The sequence below is a fragment of the Montipora foliosa genome, chromosome 6 (genome assembly GCF_036669935.1).
Source record: "Montipora foliosa isolate CH-2021 chromosome 6, ASM3666993v2, whole genome shotgun sequence".
Classification (NCBI taxonomy): Eukaryota; Metazoa; Cnidaria; class Anthozoa; order Scleractinia; family Acroporidae; genus Montipora; species Montipora foliosa.
This window is the reverse complement of record NC_090874.1, coordinates 4,976,936-4,987,471: the sequence shown is the minus strand read 5'-3', so window position 1 is coordinate 4,987,471 and position 10,536 is coordinate 4,976,936.

The following is a 10,536-nucleotide window of genomic DNA, read 5'->3' as shown; positions in this document are numbered from 1 at the left end:
TCAAAGCTGAGACAATAAAATCATACCAGTTAAGAAATAAGTAAATAAGTTTTACCTATATGCATCTTTGATTTTGCCGAGCACCAGGGAACACAAGTACATATTTAAAGGAAACAAGGACTCCCCTCCCCCCCCCCCCCCGCCCAACCCGGGAGGGCCTCTTTCACGGCTTTTTGAGCAAGGGGTCCCCAGTTCGATCCTCGGTGACTTCAACGTCTGTTTCGAAGAAGGGAAAGGCATTGATACCAGTTTTCGTAACTGATGGAACTACCGACGTTAAATACATTGACTTTACTTTACTTCACTTTTTACTGTCGAACGCACTTCAATAATCCAAGATTACTATTAGTATATTTATTATTTTACTGACTCACCAGGAAACCTCGACAGTACCATTTTACCCTTTGTGCTTTCTACAAACAGTCTGGTTTCATAAGTCCGTACTTGAAAGCCCTAAAACACTCTTCAAGTTAATGACCTCCAAAATGCTGTGTTTTAGACTGAAGCCACAAAGTATCACCAAATGAAGTGGATCATTCAAGTGGACCAAAGTGTTACCGAGCTTTTAAAGTTGAATTTTTCCTTCAGTTTATTTAAAATAACTCTATTTAGCGTAAAAGGCCTTACGAGAATCATACTCGGGGCAAAACGATATCTTGAAAATTGATAGCATGAATTTTAACCGGTTGAAGATCAGACATAGAAAATTTATCGGTCATCTTTTCATGGTTTCAACGTTTCACGAGACAAAAAATGAAATCTTCAAAAGAAAACGTGACCTTACAAATTGAACGCTACAGTGTTTTCATGGTAACGAGTCACTGAGTTTTTGAAATACAAACAAAATGTTCATTCAAATGAAAGCTGTCCGCTAACACTGATTTTCTTTACGTTTCTGTATACTATCAAACCGTCTGGACTCTTGATACCCACGGTTTGATATCCAAGTTATGTTACGGTCTCCCAATAGAGAAACGTACAGTACAGAACCTGCCGCCGGTGCAGCCATATGCAAATTGTCCGTGGATTTTTCATGATTTCACCATTCTTTTTGTATGCCAACAGATTTGTAGTACCCAGCACCTCTTTGAAATACTACTGAGATGTGTAAAGAGGTCGAGGCGGCCTCATAGAAATGGTCCAGATATTCAGATGACCAACACGAATATCTTTTGGGGCTCGTTCGCCATATTATACAAATCATCGGCGCAAGTCACCGATTCCGCAGCCAACTTTTCGATTGAGTCTTGATGATTGCCGCCAAACAGCCGAGCGAGGAAAACGATTCTTCGGTAGTATGGCCGAATGGTAATTCGGTTAATACGTCGTTGCTTATATTTATTAAAGTGGCAGTTAACTGTGCAGAATATAAGCAGTTCCTTGTTATACCGGGTCTTGTATTGCTTTGGGGTGACACCGCTGCACTGTTGGCACTTCGGTTTTTTAGCGGTTGGCCCAGAGTTCTCGCTAACGTCCCCACTTATCGGCTCACGTATGAGTTGAGAAGTAGAATCTGAGTTCTGGTAGCGGCCAAGTCGTGCTCTATAATAACCTGGTGCAGGGGTTTGCGCAGTGGTGAGAACTCTCGCCTCCCACCAATGTGTCCTGGGTTCGATTGCCAGACTCGGCGTCATATGTGGGTTGCGTTTGTTGGTCCTCTTCTCGGCACCGAGAGGTTTTTCTCCGGAAACTCCGGTTTTCCCCTCTTCTCAAAAACCAACATTTGACTTTATTTGCATTAATTGTTAGTTTACAGTGTCCCCAATTAGTGCCCCAGCGCCAGAACGACTAGACGCTTAAATAAAGTTCCTTTCCTTCCCTTTCCTTTCCTACCACTTTGTTTAAATTTGTATTAAAAGCTTACCACCACTAATCAACTATCGCGAACGGCGGGTACATATGTGTAAGTTGTCTGAGCATATCCGAAATAGCCGAATGCATGTTGACCTTCTATGAAGGTTCTTTTAAGGCAAACCAGACGAACATTCGTTGTTTGAAAAACATGTGCTTGTGGAGCCGGAGATAATTTTCCGAACACTGGTCAGTGCAGTTTTTTTCTCGTCACCAGAGACTACGAAAACAAAAAGTTAGCGCTTGCGCAAACACGACAGAAGTGAGCTTTGCATACGACAGAAAAAAAACCCGCTGCAGATTGAGGCCTGGGCCTCTCTAGAGGATTAAATGACCAAATGAATAGTAACAAACAGGAATTGTTTAAATTTGACCTTGTAAAGGAACTTAAACAGTGTATAATTAATAATAAGTACATCGAGTGAAAAATTTGTGCAGAAAACTCCTATCTGGTAACAAAATTAGAATTCGGAAATGTTGAGAGTATTTACAAGCCCCAACAATGCAGTTACCCATGACATGGTTTTGTATGTTTATGAGTTTCTAAATTTGCGATAGTTTACTAACACTTTGAAAGAACCGAAACTGACAGTCTCCAAAATCCAGCAAAAATATGATAATAACTTGCGACCTTTTTCTTCCATCCACATTTGTGTTCAAGATTGCTTTTACAAACAACATTGATCCACCTAGGACAGAATACTGTCGCCAGAATTTAGTATGTTAATGTTTGTAACCACGCCGATCGTTTCAATCCCTCAACATAACAGTGATTTCAGCTGTGATTTGTGTGTTAATTTTTTGTAACATAATGTTCGTCAATTAACAAATTGTTTCCCAAATGAAACCTACACCAGCAAGAAACTTGAGCAGGATCTAAAGCTTAATTAAAGAAATCAAGCCACGTGTCGTAAATCAGCATAGCTTTGTTTATTGTTTTAAATGTGATTTTAATCTTTTTCCGAATTTGCATGGAAGTGAGATTCTTAACCGCCGTGACCAGAGGTTCGTATTTTTCGCCTCTCCGTTTTAACCGCTCGCTCCTCGCGAAAGAAAAAGACAACCTCTGGCTCCCAGGGTATGCTGAGAGCAAAGCCTGACCTGACTTGACTGTAAATTAAGGTGACTGTCGAGTGGTTCCGAGTACGTCATCACACATTGTCATTGTGTGATTCAAATTACTTCGGATATACGACGCGCCATCTGTTTCAACGCATTGCTGATCATCGATATTCTGCCATTGGTCGCCATCTGAGAGATGCCCATGGGAACATTGACTTACTCAATGAGAGCCAGTTTAGAATGCTTAAAAAATGTAGCACGAAATGGGACTGCCTCGTTTATGAAATGTTGTACATAAGAACAATAAGACCCAATTTAAACACTCAGAGCGAGTCCATCAGGGCCAAACTCTTTGTTTAACTTTCAATGCCTTTTAATTTATTCATCTCTTCACTATATAGACTCTATTTTATTATTTTACTTTCACTTGATAATGTTGTTCTGGAAACGTCGAAACGTCATGCCATGTTTTGTAATATTTTATCGCAGATTTTTATTGTCAAATGGTCCGTTCGCGACTCAAACCAAAGGATTTTCTATGTCATGAGGAGATTAATTAAAACAAGACGCCTACAAGGGCGTATCCGTGGAATGCGCAAACAGTTAACACAAATTGTCCAGTTACAGTCAACTTCAAGTACAGGTAGACTTCGGAAAATGGCGAAAGATTACTAGAAAGATACATCTGTAATATAACTTAAAGTTTTTTGTTGTAAAAACTCATTACTAATGTTACTAAATTTGCAAACGCAAACAACGAAGCCCTATTAGCAGGTTATCAGGATACGGAATCTTTTATTTATTTATTTATTTTTTGGAAGGAGACTTAATTCAAATCCTACAGTTTTACTTGCTTCGTTAACTCCTTTCATCCAAAAATTACAGGATCAGCCTTAAATCATCCGAAAAACTTATTACAAATCACAGTTCAACAACTTATCATCCTGGGCCAGTTGTTCAGAAACTGGGTTTTAAAACGAGTTTTATCCTCTACTCCCAAATGCTTTTCAAGGCTGATATTCAGAAAAACTTTACATTAGAAGAAGTCAATCTTGAAAAACAAAAATAAGCAAAGGAAACTGTGACCAAAAAGTTGAAAACATGAAACAAAAGTTTACGCTAATCCTGGATTAAGGCCTTCGAACAACCGGGCCCTGTAATCGACGTCTGGTTCTGTAATCCTGGTTTAGTTCCTTGCAAACTGTATAAATTTGCCGTGGCGAAGACAAGAAGACAACATCCGTGCTCTATTTCTCTCAATGCTCAAAAATTCCGTAATTGCGTGTTGTGTAGTCCAGTCCAAAGTTCTAATTTTACAATTCCATAATCTTGATTTCAGTAACTTGGTACCAAACGTTCCACAATAACTTGAAATCTCGTTAAGAAAAATCCTTAAATCCAGTAGTCCAGTCCGGATTGAGATCGGCAAAACTCTCTCTATCATCGATTCAAAATTCAACAAAAGCTACAAGTAGTAAATAGTTATCAGAAACTACAACAGTTCGTCCTGATTCTACACTCGAGCTGAACAAAAAACCCAAAAAACCCTTGTCATCGTTTTCGAGAGAACAGACAAACAGCCGAAACTGTTCTGTGCCTGCCCCTTACGGCACTGAAAAAGTACCGTACGTTGTACAATAGTACTTGACCGTAGTCCTTGGCCAAGAAACTAATCTTAGCCAAAAGCCCGAGAAGCGATCAGGATACGGGATAATTAGGTAAAAAAATTGTGGGGATACGGGATTTTTAGTCTGGAAGTGGGGGGGGGGGGGGGGTAGAATTGAGGAGATACGGGATATTTTTTAAAGTAAGAACGCATTGCGTGTGGTAGTGCAGTAACTTGACGGTGTTTTTTTCCATAACTGTCAACTGAGCGGCGTTTTGTTTTTTCCAGGAGATTCAAGTCCTTGCACAATATGTAGCTCTAATAGTACACGACATTGTTTGGTATCGTAAATCATTACGGTGCCATGGTAGACATCTTTGCTATATACCCTCTAAGAAGACATGTGGTTCAGTAAAATACTAAGCCCAGAACGATCGAAGAAAATAACAGGAAATCGAGAAACATTTGGCTTCAAAGCCGATATGTTGATCATTTACAACTTCTTTTTCACCACAAGCTTAAGCGTGTACTCTGAGCTTCTGACACCTTTCCAAGACCAATGTTACTAAAGTTTTTCCGCTTTCCAGCGGCGTTAGTATCTGGATGGGGGACGTTAAAATATGCGACTTTTGCTGTCAGGAACATACGCCCAAAAATTCTATTTTAACGCTCAAAAATGCGAACAAAGCAAGGTACAGATTTTACTAGCCTACTTTATGCAAAACAAATATTGACGAAAAAGTAAATAAATATTAATATGTAGTTTTTAAGGAGAGCAGAAGGAACTTTTAGAAAGTGTCGATAGAGAATAAAACAATTTTTCATCAGCGAAAAACATTTCGGGAGATTTTTGTTACGTTCCATCAGAGTTCAATTTTTCTATCGTACTTTTGGTCATACAAGTAAAATCGCAAAATCAAAAGTGACATCGATTTTAGCGGCCGCCTGTGATCAAGTTATACCTTACGTGTTTACTGACAACTCACGAAACAAAGGATGCATCTGTGACAAAATGACGGCATAACACCAGGTTTTTGTTAGTGCGTTTTTTTTTCTTTCAAGTGTTGTAAAGTTCGACAAGATCTACGTGCGAATTTAACATAAAGATCACAATCGTTGATGCTAGTCCAAGTGTCAGCTGAAGTTAAGCTCCTCCGAATGAGGTTAGTACTTGGATGGGGGACGGCTGCGAAGTCCCCGTGAAGGCGATAGCTAATTCGTTTTTTTTAAACTTGATTTCATTTTTTATCTTGTTTGGCCGTTCAAAGCTATTTTCTTATTTTCTTTCTACGTCAAAACGGCGAACAAACTGGTTCCCAAGAAATATTGGAGTACGTATTCGTTCTATGCAAAATGCTTCTAATGAAGTATTCGTTGTATGCAAAATAATAATGTTCACAGTGGAACACACAAGTACGAAGCAAGATCTAGAAATAACGTAGAAAATTCTCCTTACCTTTAAAGTTTGCCTTTCTCAAAGAAAAAGCATCTATCCACTTTATCGAATAGTTTAATACTGAAACAATCATAGCGGGCGGAAAGATTCTATTATAAATGTTTGCTTTCACCAATTTGACGGAAGTGTGTCACGGTGGCCGAGTGGTCTAACGCGCTAGCAGAGGAAAATAGTGATGGCTTGGGAAGTATAGGAGTTCACCTCGCGGCAGGGAAGTTTGGAAATACCGTAGCGAATATAAATCAGTCCACCCGAGATTAATTCAATATCCGTGGGTTATGCACATTTGTGACTACCAACAAAAAAAAGACACTAGCCCCGTTTTAAGACGTGGATGCCTTCGGCATTCCACGTAACAAGATCTTTCAGATCTTAAAACAGCGCTTTCAAAATTTATTTGTTTTCTTACCACTATAGTCGCAACGTAGTACACATTCCAAAGCAGTCTATAGACACAAAATCACCTGATCAATCTGTAGCACAACAACGGCTGCACACGAACTTATTGCACTATTTCTTATAACGGAGGTGAAATCTCCGAGGAATCTCCAATGACGTAATGGTCTTAATTAAACTGTCATCAGGATATCTATGGGTATGAACGATACGATAATAACACTTTTATTTTAACAACTTACAGCTTTCTTTCCTAAAAGTCGCGATTAAATTTAATTGGTTTTTAACACGAGTAAAGGCCTAGCAAAGTAGTCACACTCATCACTTAATTTAAGAATTACGTTATCCTCGGCTATGTTTAGTACGGTGGTTATTTCCCTACCAATGAAAGTTGAAACGTCGATACATTCCATGGATGACATAATGACTTTTTATGTATTCAATACTCGCTTCGAATCAACCGCTTAAATAACACAATAAAGCAATATATTTTGTACTAAATAAAGAGTGGATTATTCATAAAAGTTTAAGTACATTAACGTTTTAACAGCTTTTGGCGAATACCTGTAAACATCATAAGTTGCGTGATTCAAAGTGCCACTGACTATATGACCGAATAGAAGTTTGGGACTGCTCACCAACAAAACTAAATTTTATCTGTTTTCTTACCACTATAGTCGCAACGTAGTACACATTCCAAGGCAGTCCTTGTTGATTCACTGATGACTATAGCCCAAAATCACTTGATCAATCTGTAGCACCACAAACTGACAACAACGGCTGCACACAAAGGTATTGCACCATTACTTATAGCCGTTGTCAAATCTCCGATTGCACCATCAGTCGTAACCGTTGTGAAATCTCCGATGACGTAATAGTCTTAGCTTTCTTTCTTAAAAGTCACGATTACATGTTTAAATAAGACACAAAAAAATATATATTTTGTTGTAAATAAAGAGCGGACTATATTCATTAACGTTTTAACAGCTTTTTGGCGAATAAACATCCTAAGTTGCGTGACTGGAAGTCCCACTGACTATGTGGCCGAGTGGAAGTCTGGCTCAGCTCTCCGACAAAACGAAAAAAAAAATAAACAAGACGCCTCCAAAGGCGTATCCGTGGAATGCGCAAACAGTTGACAAAAATTGTCCACTTACAGTGAACTTCAAGTACAGGTAAACTTTGGGAAATGGCGAGAGAATAACCAGAAAGATACATCTGCAATATAACTTGAAGTTGTCTGTTGTAAAAACTCATTATTAATGTTACTAAATTTGCAAATGCAAACAAGGAAGCCCTATTAGCGGGTTCTCGGGATACGGGATCTTTCATTTATTTATTTTTTGGAATGAGACTTTATTTAAATCCTACAGTTTTACTTCCTTCCTTAACTCCGTTCATCCAAAACTTACAAGATCAGCCTTAAATCATCCGAAAAACTTATAACAGACCACAGTTCAACAACTTATCATCCTGGGCCAGTTGTTCAAAAGCCGATTAATGCTAATCTCAGGTTAAAAATGAACAAACGAGTTTTATTCTCTACTCCCAAATGCTGTTCAAGGCTGATATTCCGTGAAACTTTACATTAGAAGAAGTCAATAAGCAAAGGAAACTTTCACCAAAAAGTTGAAAACATGAAACAAAAGTTTACGCTAATCCTGGATTAAGGTAATCGGCTTTCGAACAACCGGGCCATGTATTCGAATTCCGGTTCCGTAATCCTGGTTTAGTTTCTTGCAAACTGTTTAAATCTGGTGTGGCGAAGACAAGAAGACAACATGTGTACTCCATTTCTCAGAATGCTCAAAATGTAAAATTCCGTAATGACGCGTTCTATAGTCCAGTCCAAAGTTCTAGTTTTACAATTCCATAATCTTGATTTCAGTATTAGAGTTACTTAGTACCAAACGTTTCACAATAACTTGAAATCTCGTCAAGAAAAAAGCTTAAATCCAGTAGTACAGTCTGGGTTGAAATCGCCAAAACTCTTTCTATTATCGATTCAAAACTCAACAAAACCTACAAGTAGTAAATAGTTCTCACAAACTACAAAAGTTCGTCATGATTCTACACTCGAGCTGAACAAAAAACTATCAAACGCGAAAACAAAAAACCCTAGTGATCGCTTCTCGAGAAAACACTGTCTAGTTACTGCACTACCATACGTACGCAATGCGCTCCTACTTTAAAAAATATCCCGTATCTCCTCAGTTCCCCCCCCCCCCCAGGGAAAAATCCCATATCCCCACAATTTTTTTACCCGTGTCCTGGTCGCTTTTCGGCCTTTTGGCTAAGATTGGTTTCTCGGCCAAGGGCTACGGTCAAGTGCTCATACGGTATACTATTGTCAGTGCCGTAAGGAGCAGGCACAGAACAGTTTCGGTTGTTTATCTGTTCTGGCACAGTGGGTAGGGAAATGCCCGTGGTTTACCTGGGAGGATGGTGAAGATTCGGTCTGATCGACGCTCAACTGTCAACTAAGCTGCCCTTGTTTCTTCAGTAGATTGAAGTTGTCCTTTCGTAATACGTGGTATATGTTGTTTTGGTCAATGTCATGGTAGATATATTTGCTAGATACCCCCTGAGAAGACATGTGGTTCAGTAAAGTACTTAACCCAGAACGATTGAAGAAATAAAAGCAAATCGAAAAACATTTAGCTTCAAGGCTGACAAGTTGATCATTTACAAGTTCTTTTTCACCACAAGCATAAGCGTGCACTCTGAGCTTCTGACAGCTTTCCAAGACCTCTTTGCATTGAAGTAAAGCCCTTTCCGGCGGGGTTAGTAACTGGATGGGAGACGTCAAAAGATGCAACTTGTTGTCAGGAACATACGACCAAAAATTCTATTTTAATGCCCAAAAATGCGAACTAAGCAAGGTACAGATTTTGTTAGCCTGCCTTACGAAAAACAAATATTGACGCAAAAGTAAATAAATATTGATATGTAGTTTTTAAGGAGAGCAGAAGGAACTTTTTGGAAGTGTCGATCGAGAATAAGAAAATCTGCGAGATGAAAACATCATAAATTTTGTGCCACAAATATAATACAAGTTACCATCAGTGAAAAACATTTCGGGAGATTTTTGTACGTTCAATCTGAGTTCAATTTTTCTATCGTACTTTTGGTCGTACAAGTAAAATCACAAAATCGAAAGTGACATCGATTTTAGCGGCCGCCTGTGATCAAGTTACCTTGCGTGTTTAATACTGACAACTCACGAAACAAAGGATGTATCTGTGACAAAATGACGGCAAGACACCGGGTTTTTCGTTAGTTTACTTTTTTTCTTTCAAGTTTTATAAAGTTCGTCAAGATACATGTGCGAATTTAACACAAAGATCTCAATCGTTGATGAGGTGTCAGCTGAAGATAAGCTCCTCCGAATGAGGTTAGTACTTGGATGGGGGACCGCTGCGAAGTCCCCGTGACGGCTATCACTAATTCGTTTTTTCAAAAACTTGATTTCATTTTTTATTTTGTTTGGCCGTCGAAAGCTATTTTCTTATTTTCTTTCTCCGTTAAAACGGCTGAACAAACCGGTTCCCAAGAAATATTGGAGTATTTGTGCTATGCAAATACTTCTAATGAAGTATTCGTTCTGTGCAAAACACCGTAATGTTCACAGCGGAACACACAACTATAAGTACGAAGCAAGATCTGGAACTAAAGTAGAAAATTCTCCTTACCTTTAAAGCTTGTCTTTCTCAAAGAAAAAACATCTGTCCACTTTACCGAATAGTTTAATACTGTGTCAATCATGGCCGGCCGAAAGATTCCACAATAAATATTTGCTTTCCTCATGGCAACAGAACTTTGTCGCGGTGGCCGAGTGGTCTAACGCGCGCACATGATCGTTAAGCGCAGGTAAAGTATATGGTTTCTAATTGGGGCAGGGAAGTTCGGATATACTGAAGGATATAAAGGTAAATTCACCCGATCGTAGCTTAATTCTAATATCCGTGGGGTATGCACATTTGTGACTACCAACAAAAAAAAAACGACACCAGGCCGGTTTTAAGACGTGGTATGCCTTCGGCATTCCACGTAAAAATAAACCAGAGCAAGAACCGCGCTCGGCCCATGGCCGCGCGGTTAATAAGGCGATTTCAAGTTACAACCGCAGTAAACAATAAGCTATCACAAAATTAATGAGATATGA